The sequence below is a fragment of the Coptis chinensis genome, chromosome 2 (genome assembly GCF_015680905.1).
Source record: "Coptis chinensis isolate HL-2020 chromosome 2, ASM1568090v1, whole genome shotgun sequence".
Lineage (NCBI taxonomy): Eukaryota > Viridiplantae > Streptophyta > Magnoliopsida > Ranunculales > Ranunculaceae > Coptis > Coptis chinensis.
Window position 1 is genome coordinate 62,292,119 of NC_141457.1, and position 18,434 is coordinate 62,310,552.

Genomic DNA, 18,434 nt, shown 5'->3' on the forward strand with positions numbered 1-18,434 from the left:
ATCTTAGACAATCTATTGGTTTGTATTCCCTTTCTATATGTCTACAAGGTATTGACATTTGATATACATCCTTTAATTATAACATACTAAAGTACTAAAAGCTACGAATGGGCGATCTTCGTGTACAACTCATTTAAGGAAAATGGTCAAATCTTTGTGTGCAATTAGCTTTAACAAAGGTATTTTAGTTGGATGATTTTTTAACCTATTGTGCTCACACAATATTCACTCAAAACTTACTTGCATAAATGAAGGATTTGCCTTTCAATACTACTCTTGCTTGGTTGAATATCCTAATATCGTTCTTTGCCATGTTCATCTTAACAATTACAAAGTTTTTATGTTATCTTTTCTCGAATTGTTGAGGTACTCCGTCTGTTGCATTTTTAGTTTTGTTTTTTGTTGTAGGTGGATGTTCTATTAATATTGCAAAACATCCCGATTCATAGCTCTCTTCTTTTTGTATGTGATTTTACTTGCAGCCATACTTATATTCAGTGAAGAAGAAGCTGCTATTGATAACTTGCTTAGCACTTCAAGACAATTGATAAGAATGTAGCAGTCAGCATGGACATGGAGCTTATATATAGAGATGAAAAGAGCGTGAACGAAATGGTTTATGATCATGCAACAACAAGCTTTCTTTAGGAACACCTCGGAAGAGAATACAATGGAAGTGCCAGGTTAGGATGCTAACCAACACATCACGGTGTCATGGTTATTTATCTCTTTGTAATTAACTCTTAAACCTGGTATGTGGTTGCCTGATGTTTGCAATCATTCTTTCATTTCAACTTCATGCTACCAAGAGGAAAAATAGATAATTCGAGGCCGATATGAAAGGTACAAAATAGGGTTCAGACTGTGAAACAACTACTAAAGTGTCTATGTTATGTACGCCAATAATTTACACGATATCTGCCCCAGACTTATCCAATTTTTTATGCCAAGAGTAGGTTTTAATTGCTTTATCTCTTCATTCCTTTTATTTGATCTCATTATTTTGCGTGTGTGCATATTTATGTATTTGAAGCCTTGAATATAAATTGCGTTTTCCTAAGACATATTTCTCTTTTGCTTTTGCGTGTAATCTGAGAAGGGCATCCTTGGGGCGGTACTTAGAAGCATTCAAAGTTATTAAAGATACACGAAAAGTGGCATCTAATACACCATCAACTGAGAAGAAAGAGGAGCTTGAGATACTTGAAACTCAAATAGCATCTATTGCCACTGATGCAACTGATGTGCATCCAGAGGCAGAGGCCAATGTTCAGAGGAATCCCAAATGTATTAGTGCCTGGAACTACTATTACTGAGTTAAGTTGAAGAGTGACTTGAAAAATCATTCTCTAAGTTTTTTAATATAATGATGCGTTCAGATCCAGAGTGTGTGGCACCAATAGTCATTTCAGGGCATCGGTTTACAATCGATCGACCGGAAGATCGTAGCCGCAAGTCAAGATTATCTGAAGCCTATAAACTATCAGGCCTCTAAATACGTATGCTACCTCCTTAGTTTGGGATCTGGGGCCTATATGTTTAAATGATTTGTAGGTAATGAGTTCCTAAATGGGTTAATCTCTGAAGATTTTAATTGTTTATTTTCAGATTTCTCGGAAAGCCTCAAATCGTAATCTGATCTTCTTGAGTAGAATACTGCAGGTACTTTTTCAGATTAAGCGCGTGGATTAGATTTAATAAACTTTTTCAGATTAAGCATCTCTAAACTTTGTACACGTTCTGATGTTATTCTGCATTATTTTGTTCATCTTTTCTATTTGTTCTTGGTTCATGTGACCAAGTGCTATATGCACTACTACAGAAAGACACATATACCACGGTATGTATGAATTTATATACCACTGTTTTTGTAATAACAGTGGTTAATATTTGTATACCACGGTAGAAATTGATCCGATTTTTGAGATCTTAGTTTATACCACTAATTTACAAAAATCGTGGCATATTGATAGTTTATACCACGGCACATTCATTTTCCACTAATCAGTTAAGGAGTATCCCAATCGCTTTTACGCTAACGAGGGTTTATATTTCGGCAAATTATAATTACGTGGGGATAGAAGTTATATCAAACCAAAAAAAAAAAAAAAAAAAAAAGTTCCACTTGCTCTAAACCGTCGGTGCTCAAGCTGCAATTCTCTTCCTGCGATTTACTTCTGTAGCTTTCGTTAACTCTAGGGCATAATTCTCAAACCCGAACTTCACAAGATCGTGCTGCTTTTTTTTTTTTTTTTTTTTTTTTTTAAATTCTTCATTCTCATTTGGTAAGAATTTCTCGATTAGACTTCGAAATTGAAAGTGTGTTTCCTTTAATTACGTATGTAAAATCTATTAGTTAGAATTTATAATTTCCACTTTAAAATTTCCAATTATTTAAGCTCGCTTTTGTCGTCAATTTAATCGTTTCTTCAAACTTTTCCAGTAATGGATATTTGACAATGGTGTTTTATTTGATTTTGGGAAGTTTGGTTTTCTTATTTCAGAGAAGTGTGAAATGGATATTTGACAATGCTTCATATCCACTCTACAATGAATCGGATTGCCCGTACATTTTTGTTCAGTTAGCATGCTGGAAGCATGGGAGGACAAATTTAGAGTACTGGAATTGGAGATGGGAACCTCATGACTACAATCTCAAGAGGTATTAGTTACATTTGTTTAGCGGTCTTATGCTAAATACCAGAAAATTGCTTTCTCGCTTCTAGCTTGTGTTCTTTGGCCGCATGTAATATTGCCTACCTGGATACCTAATAGGTGCTATAAAATGAGATTGAAGTTCAGTATTTCTTGTGTCATTTAGGTGGAATGCAACTGAGATGTTAGGAGAAATTGAGAGGCAAGAGTCGGATGTTTGTGGGGGATTCACTTAACAGAGGTCAGTGGATATCAATGGTCTGTTTGTCACAGCCAGTAATTCCGACTGACTAGATATCCATGTCGCCTAATTACCCACTAACCATTTTCAAGGAAGAGGTAAGCCAAACTTTTCTTTTTAAGTTTTGTGGGTAAATTTCATGTAGCCGAGCACGATACTAACAATTAGTAGTCTTACTTGGCATTAAAAACTTTTACTTAATTAAATTCAAGAGGGTTTTTTTTTTAGAGGGTTGGATATTTGGCAATTTAGGTTCTCTCTGTGTTGTTTCTTTGTGATGATTCACTGTAGTTGGTTGGTTATTCTCTAAATAGCCGCTTGTCTTGCTCTTAATGCTTTCGATGGAATGAATGTATGGGTTGGTCAGGTGGTCTTGAAGTAGGAAACAATGACCAAGTAGCACCCTCTAGGTTCGTGGACTTGGAGGTTCTTGGATACGCATATCTCTACGCCGTCTTGGAAGTATCAAGAAGAACTACGCCCGAAGAAGTGGTCGGTGATACCGATCTAATCTGGTCACCGGAAGAGAACCATTCTTCTTCCCTAAGCTTCGTGAAGCTTTCTAGTCTCTCTCATTAACCATTTACCACCGGACGGGCTTGGTTTAACTATAAGTACAACACAAATGCCTCTTCTTTGGAATTCAATTCGGGCTTCAAGCTCCCCGTATTTGGAATAGAATGGTGGCAAAGTGAGACAGTGTGAATTGGTTTCACTTATCTTTGGAATGGATCCAGCCCTCTGTCTCTCTTTGCATGGTGTCCCTCTGTCCCTCCCTTTCGAGAGGAGTTCACGCCGCCATACTGAACAAATAGGGACCTGGGGAGGATAACCGTCAAGCCGAACCGGAGGCGTGCCTCAAATGAAATGAAACGAGGGACACCGGCGGCAGGACCTTCTCCCCACAAGTACGAAGTTTCCTTCCTTTCTCAAATTCCACTAGCGTGATTTCAAAGCAGTCTTTCACTTTTGAGTGATAGAATGAACTCTCCTTTCAAGCATTAGCTCTCCAAAAAGAAAGAAACTAAAGTCGGTCGATAATAGATATCATTGAGCTCCTCAATTGTCTCACTAAGTAAATTGAATCTTGAATAGTCAGTCGGCTAATCTTGTTTCTCCGGGTCATTCCCCGCCGCTGGCTTTTATTGATCTCTTGCCACTGCTAGAACGACTGGGCTCTTCTAATGTTTTGGTTTCTTCTTAGAAAGGGTCAATTTGCGGTTAAAGTCTGACTTGGTTATAGCATTTCTTGCTCCCGTCTTTCCTGTCCATCCAAAAGTGAAAAAACCTCCTGCTCCCCGACTTAGCTCCTCCTCCTTCGATGCCGGTAGATCAACAGATTCTTCAACCGACATCGATCAAATCTTGGATTTTGTTCATTTTTTTACCCCCATTTTAATCGGCGGTGCTACTGAAACCACCGGCTGATCATGAGCCCTTTAATATAATAAAGGGTTTTTCAACAAACAGGGAAAGAATAGGCCAACTCGTTTCAGTTATTTTTTTATAAAATGCTTACATCGATAGAGTGTTTTACAACAACTCACACTAATGTGGAACAAACTAATGGTTTTCTTATCCATTTTTGTTATGTCCCCTCTTTGATGTAGCATTTTAAGTTGTCTTTCTTTTCTTTTCTTTTTTCGCTTTCTTTTAGTTTTCCTTTAGCTTATGGTTTGCCTTTGTAAGCATTGAAATTAGCACTTTTTCTGTTTTAGGGTAATAGAACCCAGGCAAAAGGGAGTGAGCAATGCAAGCACAATTCTTGAGTAGGCTAAACACATGGAGAGAGCCTCATAAATTCTATTAGTGAGAATTTGAGAACATTGGGCTGCAGTGCCTCACTTTAGGGCAAAGATCGACTGCTTTCCAAATGTGTTTTGACAAGGCTAGAGTCACATTTAGCTTCAATGACCTTTACAAAATAGTCGATTGCCCTACGCCTATTTTCTAATGAATCTTGTTTTGTTAAGCGTTTGGATATCGAGTCACGAAGTTATGCTCTACGAAAGTGGGCTATTCAAACCTAATTTTGTACTCAATATCTTTTTACTTCAATTGATGGTGAATTATGTTGTACACGTAGATGTCACATTGATTATGCAATATATTTTCATTTTCTTTGTGTTTCCTCTTTGTTGGCATTATAACCTTTATAGGGCACATAAGGAAGAGTATTGAAATACTAAGGGTTTGATGCTTGTAAACTATTTGTGTTAAATTTGAGAGGGTCAGACACTTTGAATGACCCTCATTCTTTTCTTCCTTGTTGGTTTGGGAAAATATTTTCTAGTTGTTCTAGTCTGAAACTTGGATTGCACTCTCTATAGGTAGCGTGTCTTGTTCCTGACTCCCTAATTTGCTTAACTGAATTAATGTGTTGTTGCTTGAGAATTGTTGTTGTATAGATGTCTTCATCCGATTGCATTGCATTGTTCAATAGAGATTGTAAGTGATAGAGATGGAACAAGAGTTTCGTTGCTTATTAAAAGTGCTAAAATTGAATCTATTATTTGTTGTTTCTCGTTATATTCTTTTGTTTCAGTTAAAAGGCCAATCAAGGGATCCTCAATCAGGTTTGTTTCATTTTATATTTCTACAATCTTTTGTATACTTAGTTAATTTCTATCCGAGAACATAAATTTTCAGTAGCACTCAAATCTAAAACACCTATGACAGATCTTTGAAGGTAATTGGTGAAGAGTGTTAATTGTGTTGAAGATAATTAGTAAAGAGTGTTAATTGTGAGCCACATACAGCCTTGGAGAGCCTTCTACATTATCCGATCCTCCGATCTAATATTGGGTGCTAATAATGTAGCTCATTTTGATGTAGAAGCAGAGTCACAAGGGGTGTCGTTTTCTTCTTGTGGTAGCAACTTCGCTTAGTCTAGTCAAAGAAGAGGTACATTTGGGGAAGAAGATGATGAGGTGAGTAGCTTATATGACACATTAGACTTTGTTGGTGACCCTCGGGATCAAACACTCAATATATAAGGGCAACGCGACTCGAAAGCAATCTATGTTAGAGAATTTAGGGGAAGCTCAATTTATTTTTCGGTGACATCGATAATCACGAAACCAAATGGATTCAATGCAAGGATTCAGTTTTTCCCCGATTCCGAGGAAATAGATGAAAATCCCTTGATGAGGAATGACGTTGAAGACCGGAATGATAAAACAAATAGGGAACATCGGGTCACAATTGTCTTCAATTAAGCTCATCGAGGAGTGTTCCCGGATGATATTGAACCTCTACTTGAAGACTTAATGAAGAAATCCAGCCCGATGAAAATCCCTAGAAATCGAAAATGTGCGTAAGAAGAGGTTGAGTGGATGATAGAATCTTTACCCAATTTTCGGTCTCACATAGACAATTTGGAGATGTCCGATGTAATTCATCCACGAGAGCCGTCTCTAGATTTACATTCTGAAAGTTTGAGGCGGAGTTTCGAGGAAAGATGTTTCGTGCTCTTCATTATCTAATTTAGACACCGAGTGTAAGCTTGCGGCTAACATCGTGAGAGCCGAGGACACACGGATTTGGGAGGAAATAAAAACATGTCAAACAAAGCAGTTTAGTTGGTAAGAGGGCTTTGGTTCTCACTTCTTTATACTCCTTTAATCACTAAAAGAACTGAAAAGATAAGAATGGGAATCTTATTTATTTTGTCCGCTTTGTTCGAGATATCTCTATGCAAACGCTTTGCTTTATGAAGGTATGGGAGCCGATGCGACTTCTCAAGTATTTGATGCCGGGAAAGTAGATTTGGAAAATTTTACTTCTCTGATCCCCAACTCATGAAGAATAATGATATTATTGTTAGAATTGGGGGCGCTATTTCCCATGGGATGTTTCTTTGCATCTATTATATCAAAGATGCTCTCACTAGGCCATGACCAAAGCATTGTGCGGAAGGAATGATAGATGTGGACCAAATTGAGAAGATCGGAAGGGCAACTAACAAGAACCAATGTCCCATCCGGTGGAAGCCGGAGTCTCGGCCTTTCAACTTCGTAAGATCAAGATCTCGTGAGTCCTATTCTACCACCTCCGGCGGCACCACTAACTCGATTGTATGAATGCTTCAGTTAGAACTAGTGATGCTACAGGCAAAAAAGTGTGCGATAGTGAAATTTGCTAAAAAGAAGGTGAAATCACTTGTTCCAACATCCGAAAGCAACCGGCAACCTTGAATCAAGGAAGGTCGGAATGTTATAACCTTCACATTTTCAACTCGCTATGTTGGGCAAGCGGCGGGTTTGTAGTTACTTGTTTTATTATCATCATGGTCTCTATCGCATCTTAGCTTGGACTTTTCAGTTCTTTTGTAGACTTGACTTATTAATGATTACTCAAAATAAAATATATGTTTATGTTTATTTATTTATTTCTTTTTCGTGGATGCTAGAATTTATTTATGGAAATGGGACACTCGTGATAGTTGTTTCGATGTTGATGGGACAATTACCAGGTGATTTTTTTTTAATCCTTTTTCCATTTTAGGTAAAGTCTGCTGATTTATATGTTTCAGCTTCCACTAATGATTCAGAGTGAAATTATGTTACGTGGTTTTATTTATTTGCATCTATTGTAGTGATTTTTAGTAGGCTACTGAGCATACATATTTGAAAATGGGTGTGTCTGATAATATTGGCCATTTGATTTATGCTATGAGGAAATTGTATTTTCAAGACTATATTGTCATGTAGATGGTGCGAAAGAAAATGTTCATATACACTTGAATTGTGCGCTCTAGGATTCGGAAAAAGGATTAATTTCTTGAAATTTGCATTTTGGCATCGTCTTGCCCAAGGTGATGTAAATAGCTCCAATCCATCAAAAGATTTGTTTGAGGCAGTAGAGAGGCTCTTTAATGCACTTTTTATAACATACATGGCATTTTTTGTGGATGGGTTGGCCTAGCTTGTTTATGCATGTACCTAAGTTCTGGTTCTTTGTATGTCATCTAAGCACCATCCTTGGAGCATGTGACTGTTTCATGTAGGTTTGGAGTTTATCCTCATGCCAACATTGATACCATATATGTGAATTAAATGTTTTGCATTTATCTTATTGTGAAGTGCGGTCCTCACATTGCAAAGGGTTGATGGGAAATGAGTTCCGCTGAAGTGGGACAAGATCAAGGTAAACAAATCCTACACATTATTGTCTTTTTCTTTGAAAAGTATATGTTTACATATGTTGTGAGTCTATATGTTAAGGCCCATATCAACCAGGTGGCACAGAGTGTGGGTATTATACAATGAAGTTTATGAGGGAAATAGTAGAAGTTTGTTCAACTGGATCATTTGAAAATAAGGTATTCGAAAGTTTCGACAAACACTTTATTTGGCTCAACGACTTCGCCTTATTCTTATATAGTAACTCCACATGTTGTGCTTTGACTCATCCAGATAACAAATTTAGAACTGAAGGAGACATACACGCAAAGATGAACTTGACGGTGTTCGACTTCGATATTATTCAGTTCATCCAGAAAATGGGGTGTTTTAGCTCGGTTTAATGAATGAGGATGAGTTTTAGCTATGTTCGGACCCCTCCAATTTAATTTATGAGTCTTACCTTTTAATTTATGAAAAGGAATTTGAAGTTTGTTTTCTTAGTGCACTCAAAAAATTAATGGAAGTTTTTTTTTATTATTATTATCTTTTTTTGCAATGTTTGATAGTTTATTGTACATTTTGGAATTTGTTGGGAAGATGAAAATGTTGTATGTAGGCAGGCTGTGTAAATTTTGTTATGTAGGTTCGGTTTTTAAGTGGAAGACTGTTACTAGCATTATTATTAAAATATATACCACAGTTTGGCATAAACCGTAGTGTTTAGTATAACTATATACCACGGTATTATAACACATACACTAATATAAACCACGGTTTCAATAGCTTATATGCCACGGTTCTGTTGACAACCGTGGTATATAATGGGCATACAAACCATGATTCTTTGAAAAACCGTGGTATCCGTTAAACATATATACCACAGTTTTGCTATTATTATATACCACACCACCTATTGTCACGGTTGTATAACAGTGGTAAATATATTTATACCACACTTAAAAACAGTGGTATAAGTGTCATTCTGTAGTAGTGATGGCATTTTTTTTAGAGGTGATATGGGAATTGAGTTATAACAAAAAAAAAGGGAAGTTGCAATAAGGTGACCAACGAAGAAGATGATTTTGCGTAGACTATGTCTGACAGATTATATCCGCTTTGTTGCGCAGTCATGCATGGAGGTCCATTGCGAAGAAAGCACATACACTACCTTCATGGACTCAATCGACTTCCTTGGTTAATGATCTCTCGCGATGAAACCACACAAAACCGGAATGTTCTTAAGTCTCTCGAAGGTACAATCTATAATCTTAAGCTGCCAAAGTTAGCAAGTCGGAGTATCTGCTGTAGATCAGCCCAAGGCTATTTGAGATGGCACATCACAATGGTAACTTCCTGTTTGATCTTTTTTCTCGACGCCGATCGGTCTTCCACCACAATTAAGAAAATTAACTCGTACATAAGAACTCTACAAAGAGTTGATTTGGAGGAAAATAAAAAGGCCCATTAGACGCGATTCAACAAGCAAATACCATGAGGTTAGTACATAAGAACTCAAGACATACGAAGAATCTTTCCTGAAATCAATTTTTCGGCGATAATATGGAGGTATCTCAGAATCATCTCAAAACTATATATCCCCTTTGTTGCCTTGATCCCCATCAATGTCTTCTTCGGTGAGTATTGTGGGAGATTTTACATAGGATGAAATTGAATCTTGCATTACGGATTATCCGGGGACAATTACCGCGAGGAGAAGTCTTGCAAGTGCATGGATTCGATCCAATCATGTTTCGACCTTCACCATCCGATCTTCGGCCTCAACAAGTAATCGACCTTCATCATCCGACCTTCACCATCTGATCCAATCATGATTCGATCCAATCATGTTTCGACCTTCACCTTCACTTTCGGGTTATATGAGGCTCGGATCCTTATCCGGCTATTGCTTCAATTCTTTGTAAGTTTTTAGCACTTGCGTTTTATGCGTTCGATTTATGTTGTTGCAGAGAATTTGATTGTGTTTTTTTTTAATGTAGGAGCAAGATGTGAAAGTTTCTGAACTAGAGTATGAGAATAGAAAGATGAAGGTTGAACTAGAGGAGTTTAGGATTGAAGCTACTCATTTGAAGAATCAACAAGCGACTATACGGAGACTTGAAGACCGCAATCGCCAACTAGAACAACAGGTTAGCATAGTTTATATGTCCTATTCATGTTTTCATGAAAAATTATAATACAACTTGGTTTATTTATTATAGTCTTGCAAAAGATGAGTTTCCCACATGCTTCCTTGAAGTAAAATTTGTTTTGGCAACCCCCTATTTTGTTACCATTACAGACTCGGGTGGATGTTGCTTTAGGTTCCTTCGATATCCGTCATTCCCAAGTGACGTGCTGAATTTGGGTTGGCACCCTGGCCATTTGACATAAAACTCTCATAGGGGCAAGTGGGGACAATAGTGACGAGGGAGCTGGCTTTTGCAATGTGGTATCATAGCCCCAAGGACGGGTTCATCTAAAGGTGTGGGACTTTGATATTCTGAGGTTATGCTTGGGAAGTGCCTGGGTTAAGGAGGTGAGAGTTGAAGCTAGGTTTGTAGTTCTACGCCTTTAGGTTCACTCCTAGACATGGGGTTCTGATGGAGATCATTTTGCAAATCCTTAGAACCTAGGTGTTTTGTGGCAAATAGACTTTGTTGAAGTGTGATTGATCGAACCAAGCAACGAGGTCTTTTGATTTTCGCACACCTCTTATGGGGGTTAATTATGGAGACCGTAGCAGATAGTAGAAGGGCGTTGTCGCATGTACTGCTCCTTTATATAGGTTGCTACCAGATCATGGTCCAACTTCTCATGCTTTGGCATCCGTCGGTCCGAAATTTATAGATTACAATAGTAATTGTTATTATGCTAATGATTATTGTTGTTTTTCTGATTTTTTTTTTTTGAGATGAATTTAGATGGAGGAAAAAAGTGAAAGAAATTGTAGAAATCAAGCAACGGGCTTGGCGTAAGAGAATCGAAAAACACCGGACGCCCTTAAAGAAAGGTATACACATTGTTGTTAAAGAAAATTTGACTCATGTTCTTGACTTTTGTTACTTTGTTTTGGTAAACATGGCTATGTGAAGCTCTCTCTCTCTCTCTCTCTCTCTCTCTCTTTCATTTTTTCAGTTGTTTTTGTATGCTCATGGAATGTGTAACATGTTTTGTGTTCTTATGGAGGCAGGAGGAGACAATTGGGATCGATTCACGGCAAGCTAAAGATAGTGTTTCAAATATCACGTAAGCGCATGAATTTGCCCGTGAGCCGCTTATTTGACTTTCGTGCTCAATCGGGTATGTATATTGCCATTGTTTTAAGAATAGGTTTTGGCATTTTATTTATGTCACATGCAATGCTGATGTCTACTCTCTAAGCATTTTATATTTTTTATTCTCTCAGAGAAGCTTGCTTAATTATTTAAAAAGGTACTTATGAAAATGCGGTTATGTAACACATTCTCATTTGTCTCTTTCGGATGAGGATCTGGCCATGAAGAAAGCAATCAGAAGTTAATCTTCTTATGGATGAAGTTGAACGGGCTCAGTCACGACTACTTAGTCTTGAAAGGGAGAAGGTGAAAATTATGATAAATGGTATCATTTCAAATGTCCGTGATCATGAACCTTTAGTTTAGACATATATGTGCATCTTCCATCCGTTTTCTGCTATTCTTCAAGACTGTAGATTGTTCATTGTAAACAGTCTATTGCATCTATTGATAATCGTCTCTTCATTTCACTTGAAGAAAAGGAATCCACATGATGTCCTTTTTGGGATCAACATTAATGGAAAAAAAGAAACACCTTATTAAATTATTACATGATCTTGTGAAAACACCTTATTTTGCTTTGGACTTCCCTGCAGGGACTTTTGCGCTCTCAATTAGAGACGACAAATGAAGAAAATGGAAACAAAAGGTGAGGTTTCATAAGTCAAATTCTACATATGAATTCAATCATCCTTACATTTTAGTTTGGTAGACCCCGGTGGTGATAAATTGCATTGAATGTAAGATTAACATTGACGGTAGCTAATAAAAGGCGGTTTTGAGTGTTATCATGCTTTTCTTCTTCAGTATAATGTTCCTCAGCTTGATGTTACTCTTTTTGCATCGATAATATGGATTTAACTACTATCCCGAGAATTCATTGAGTCGCGAAAAGAGAAAATAATCTCCGACTTGAATATGGAACTTCACAATATGGAAACCACTTTGTCAAATGAACGGGAGGAACACATGAATGAGATGAAGAAGTTGAATGCATTAATCAGTCAAAAGGTATTTATTTTATTTCAATGAGACATGATTCAACAAAGAATTTAGCAATTTGAATGAGGAAAGGACGAAGTCGAATTACTTATGTTAATTCACATGCGGTTTTGGATGCTATTTATTTGTTAATTTGCGGAAACTTCTATTCAAGAGATCAAGAAAGAGCTTCAAGCAAGGCCAACTGAAAAACTAGCCCAAGACATTGGTTAAATATGAAAATTTAGTCTGTTATAAAGTACTAAACTGCTATGGTTAAATTCTTTGTTGAGGCGCACTTATACAAGCCCAATAACTTAAGGTCGATTATATAAGTGACTGTGAGGCGCAAAAGGACACAAGCTATGAAAATTTCGCAGAAAACACTATGGTTAAATATGGAGCATCTTAACTCTCTTCTTAATAACTATGTTAACATTCTCTTCAATAAGTTTTGTGTATTGTTCATGTGCAGAGCACGTGCATTTTGCTAGTTTATGTAACTGCGGTACCATGATGTTGTTAAAGCCGACCAACACTGCTGCACAAATTCCATTAAGTATGCACACAGCTCCACCACGACCATGGTCCTGCACTTAGTACTTTTAGCAAAGCCGCCCTTCTTGATCTCTATAAATAGCTCCCCGCACACGCAAAAGGTGATTAGGGGACATAGCTCCATACAGTTATTTTTTATAAAGCCAGTTGATGGGGGTGACCAAGGTAAGTGGATTGGCTGCTTCAAACTCTTTCTCTAAATTAAAGGCATACCTGCGTATAGAATTTAGAGTAATAGGGAACAATGGTTGTTTCTAAGCTTCTATATAGACTTGAGAATGTACAAGAAATGAATTTTATCGGAGTTTTTGAGGTGAGAATGGCTAGATGAGATCCATTTGATCTTGTGGTTAATGGAGCAGAGACTACCACCAGTTTTCTTAAAATCAATCCAAATAGGCTTGATGATATTGCAAGATATGAGAGATGTTGCAGGTGCCGACTAATGGAGAACATGTAACAAATGATGCTAGCCACGTCAGCTCAAGGCAGTTACAACAGAATCATAATTAGTTAGGAATAACAGAATATCAGAATCAGAATCAGTTAGGTGTAACAGAATGTCTAGTCATCAGTTTATGTAGTGATTGTAAAAGTAGTATAAATACAAGAACTGATGTAATAATCATAAGTTTTTCAATTCAATCTTTAGTTTTCAGAATATTACTCATTTTCTTCTTTATGGTATCAGAGCATTTGCTCAACAGCTTAGATCGATCCTCAAAACTCTAGTCAAATTTTATTTTATTTTATTTTTTGTTTGTTTGTTTGTTAATCAATTCAATCAAATCATCAATCAAATTCATTGAATTATCAATCAAATTCATTATTTTCGGGTAAATTCTCAAGAAATTCATCAATTTCGGGTAAATTCTCAAGAAATATTTCATCAGAATGATGAGAACGAATCAAGTCTCTGCAAACAACCAGATTCAAGGTCAGAATATCAACAACAACAATCATATTCAAGGTGATGCTTTAAATCAAATTCAAGGTGATGCTTCAAATCAAATTCAAGGTGATGCTTTTAATCATGGGGTTGCTTCAAATCATGGTTTTTCATCAAATCCATTCAACACAGTGAGTTCTTCACCTATGATTCAGAATATATCCAACTTTGTTGCTATCAAACTTACTAGAGAAAATTATATGCAATGGTGTTCTGTGTTTATGCCTATTTTACGTACTTTTAATCTTCTTGGAATTGTCAATGGAAATGAACCATGTCCAAGTGAGTTTTTGAATGATCGAAATGGTAATGTTACATCACAAATGAATCCTGCTTATGCTGATTGGGTTAAAAGAGACCAGATTCTACTTATTTGGATCAATGCAACACTATCTCCAGAGTTGTTGTCTTACGTAGTTGGAATGCCAACTTCACGTGCACTATGGATCAATTTAGAGAAAAAATTTGCTGCCTTATCAAAGGCTCATGTTAATCAGTTGAAAGGAAGATTACAAGATATGAAGAAAGGAGGTTTATCCATTGCAATGTATCTGCAAAACATTAAGCAGATTGTTGATTCCTTAGTAGCAGCTGGATCACCTCTTCCTGATGATGATCTAGTGTTTCATATATTGAAAGGGTAGCCAAGTGAATATAAGCCTCTTACTACATCTATAAGAGTTCGCCAGCAAGAGGTTAATTTTGACGAGTTACATGGTTTATTGCTTAGTGAAGAACTGTCTATTGAGGATATGCATTCTAACACTCAATCCTCAGTGTCTCATGCCTTCTCCTCAACAACTCAGAATTAGAGTTTCAATACTTACAACAGGGGAGGTTACAATAACAACAGAGGTTCTTTTTAGTATAACAGAGGCAACTATAAAGGAAATCCAAGTAATTTCAGAGGGAACAATAATTTTCGAGGTTATAATACTCAAGGAAACAGAGGCAATTACAACAATAAGGGAAATAGAGGCAGTTATAACAATCAAGGAAACAAAGGCAGTTATAACAATCAGGGCAACATGCCTATTTGTCAAGTGTGTGGAAAGATAGGTCATTTAGCAATTGATTGTCACCATAAGATGAGTCATGCATATGCTGGAAAAATACCACCAGCTAAATTAGCTATGATCGCTAGTTTTGAAGAAACAGCTGGAAACTTGCATGCTGGATCTTCTTATGATTCAGGACCAGGATTTTATGATTCAGGATTAGGCTTTTCAGGGAATTATGATGCATGACTTTCAAACTATAATGACTATAATGACTATGGAGGTAATAGTTTCAATCCATATGAAGATAACAATGTTGGTTATGAAGGAAGTCATACTACTGTCAACTATGCATCATTTCAAGGAACTAATCAGAACACCAACTATGCTGCTCATCATCCCAGTTCCTCTTCTCCAAATTGGATTGTTGATACTGGAGCATCTCATCATATCACTTCAGATCTTTATAATATTCAATTAGCATCCGATTATAAAGGCAAGGAAAAAGTCATGGTGGGAAATGGCCAAGGTTTGCACATTTTACACACTGGATCCTCTTTACTTACTCCTACCCATACAAATGCATGTTTTAAAATGCATAACATTCTTCATGTTCCTCAAATGACTCATAATTTACTTTCAGTTCATAAATTTGTCAAAGACAACAATTGTTCTCTTACGTTTGATTCTTCTGGCTTTACTGTGAAGGACATTGCCACTCAGAGGACAATGTTCCGAGGAGGCAAAACTGAAAATGGCCTTTATCCTTTCACCTTCAACACATTTGCTTTACAATCTACTTCACCTTCAACCTTAATTTTTGAGCACTAAAGCCACCTTCTCTACATGGCATCAAAGGCTTGGACATCCATCATCTGCTGTTCTTCATCAAGTTCTTAATCAAAATAAGTTGATGATACAACATTATGAGAAATCAAGTTCTTTTTGTAATGATTGTCAATTAGGGAAAAGTCATAAAATTCCTTTTCAGTCTGCTGTTTGTAAAACAAGTTGTTGTTTACAAATGCTTCATATCGACTTGTGGGGACCTTCTCCTATCATTTCAGTCAATGGTTTCAGATATTTTGCTACTATTGTTGATGATCATACTAGATTCTGTTGGATTTATCCTCTTATTTATAAATTTGAGTTCTATGATATTTTTGTTTCATTCAAATTGTTTGTCGAAAAACAACTTAACTCTCCTATCAAATGTGTTAGAACTGACTGTGGTGGTGAGTTCACTAGTCACAAATTCTTATCTTTTCTTACACAATATGGCATTCAACATCAGTTTTCATGTGCATACACCCCTGAACAAAATGGCACAGTAGAAAGAAAACATTGACATTTATTGGAAATAACACGAACTCTATTAGCTCAATCCAATCTTCCTCACTCATATTTTGGTTTAATGTAGTTCAAACTTCTGCATATCTTATTAATAGACTACCTTCACCATCCCTCAAGAATCTATGTCCCTGGCAAAAACTTTTCAATCATGTTCCTGATTATTCCTTTCTTAAATCCTTTGGATGTAGTTGTTTTCCTTGGATGAGACCATATACTGAGAACAAGTTTACAATGAGAAATAAACACTGTGCTTTTATAGGTTATAGTTCTCAGCATAAGGGCTATAAGTGTTTAGATCTCATCAGTAAAAAGATTTTTGTGTCCAGACATGTCATATTCAATGAAGCTAATTTTCCATTTAAATCCCATAATTTATCCTCTACTAGTTCTAATTTAACTAGTTCTACTTGTTCTGATTTCTTCTTTAAATCTCCTCATACTCATTCTATTCCAACTAAAACGTCAACTCTTTCATCCTTTTCAAATTCCCAAACTTCCAATTCAAACACTTCCACCACTTCTCCCCCTATTAACTCTCCAATCGATGACTTAAATTATCATGCCATGAGAACAAGGTCTAAATCTGGTCTAACCATCAAACATCCTCTGAAACTTGCACTGTCTACTACACTTCAAAAACTACCAGTCACTCCAACCACTTATAATCAAGCAGTCAAGGATCCTAATTGGAGAGCAACAATGGATGCAGAATTTGATGTTTTACAAAGAACTAAGACTTGGATCTTAGTACCACCTCATCCTACTCAAAATGTCATTGATCACAAGTGGGTCATTAGGCTTAAGCAGAAGCCAAATGGTAGTATTGACAAGTTTAAAGCAAGAATGGTTGCTAAGGGTTTTCATCAGCAATCAGGCATTGATTATACTGAAACCTACAGTCCTATAGCTAAGCCAACCACTATAAGAATGCTCATATTTGTAGCAGTGCAGAGAGATTGGGATATAAGGCAATTGGATGTTACAAATGCCTTCTTGCATGGTCATTTACAAGAGGAGGTTTACATGTCACAACCAAAAGGTTTTATTGATGAAGAAAAACCTCATTATGTCTGCAAGCTTCAAAAGTCAATTTATGGTTTGAAACAAGTACCTCGTGCTTAGTACCAAGAGTTACTTCAAGCACTTCTCTCTCATGGCTTTACCACCACTAATGCAGATCTATCTCTATTTGTAAGATTTCTCAACTCAACTACAACTTACATCTTAGTGTATGTTGATGATATTCTGGTTACAAGCAGCTCAAAGTCATATTGTGAATCTTTGATTAAACAACTTAGTGTTACATTCTCTATGAAAGATCTAGGTTCATTATATTTTTTTCTAGGAATGGAAGCAAAAAGATATTCAAGAGGTCTGTTTTTATCTCAAACAAAGTATACTTATGACTTGTTAGAAAGAGCCAAAATGACAGAGGCTAAACCTTGTTCAACACCTTGCTCTACTTCACTCAAATTGGATCCATACAGTGGAGAGTATCTTGAAGATCCAACTGAGTATAGATCAATTGTGGGTGCTCTGCAATATTTAACTTGGATTAGGCCAGATATTTCTTTCTCTGTGAATCAAGTCTGCCAATATATGCACAAGCCTACTACTAATCATTTCACTGCAGTTAAAAGAATATTGAGATACTTGAAAGGTTCAGTTGACAAAGGACTTCATTTCACAAGAGGATCTTCACTCCTGACAGCTTTTTCTGATGCAGACTGGGCTGGCTGACCAACCATATAGAAGATCTACAACTGGTTTTTGTATATATTACAGTTCTAATTTGATCTCTTGGTGTGCAAAGAAGCAGACAACTGTGTCACATTCAAGTACAGAATCAGAGTATAGAAGTTTGGCCTATACTGCTGCAGAAATCTACTGGACATGTATCCTCTTAAATGATCTCAAAATTCCATTATTGAAACCTACATTACTCTGGTGTGATAATATTTCTGCTATCTCTTTATCAAATAATCCAATTTTCCATGCTAGAACCAAGCATGTAGAAGTGGATTATCACTATGTCAGAGAATTAGTCACTAACAAACTTCTGGACATCAAATATGTGTGTACACAGGATCAGACTGCAGATGTGTTCACAAAAGGTTTGGCTACCACAAGATTTCAGGAGTTGATTACCAAGCTTTCAGTGAGAACATTTCCCTTCAACTTGAAGGAGGGTAATGGAGAACATGTAACAAATGATGCTAGCCACGTCAGCTCAAGGCAGTTACAACAGAATCAGAGTTAGTTAGCAATAACAGAATGTCGATATCAGAATCAGTTAGG

General features: G+C 36.7%; 3 long non-coding RNA genes across 3 annotated transcripts; all 3 read left to right on the plus strand.

Moving 5' to 3' along the window:
* Positions 1 to 514: 514 nt before the first annotated feature.
* On the plus strand, positions 515 to 1,426 carry LOC147517029 (uncharacterized). The gene is made up of 3 exons (XR_015213783.1): positions 515 to 683; positions 1,100 to 1,287; positions 1,380 to 1,426. It is a non-coding gene; the product is annotated as an uncharacterized LOC147517029 (long non-coding RNA).
* Positions 1,427 to 2,512: 1,086 nt separating this feature from the next.
* Positions 2,513 to 4,685, plus strand: LOC147517030 (uncharacterized). Its single transcript, XR_015213784.1, has 3 exons — positions 2,513 to 2,662; positions 2,822 to 2,994; positions 4,615 to 4,685. It is a non-coding gene; the product is annotated as an uncharacterized LOC147517030 (long non-coding RNA).
* Positions 4,686 to 7,347: 2,662 nt separating this feature from the next.
* Positions 7,348 to 8,364, plus strand: LOC147517031 (uncharacterized). Its single transcript, XR_015213785.1, has 4 exons — positions 7,348 to 7,370; positions 7,981 to 8,044; positions 8,137 to 8,219; positions 8,314 to 8,364. It is a non-coding gene; the product is annotated as an uncharacterized LOC147517031 (long non-coding RNA).
* The last annotated feature ends 10,070 nt before the right edge of the window (positions 8,365 to 18,434 follow it).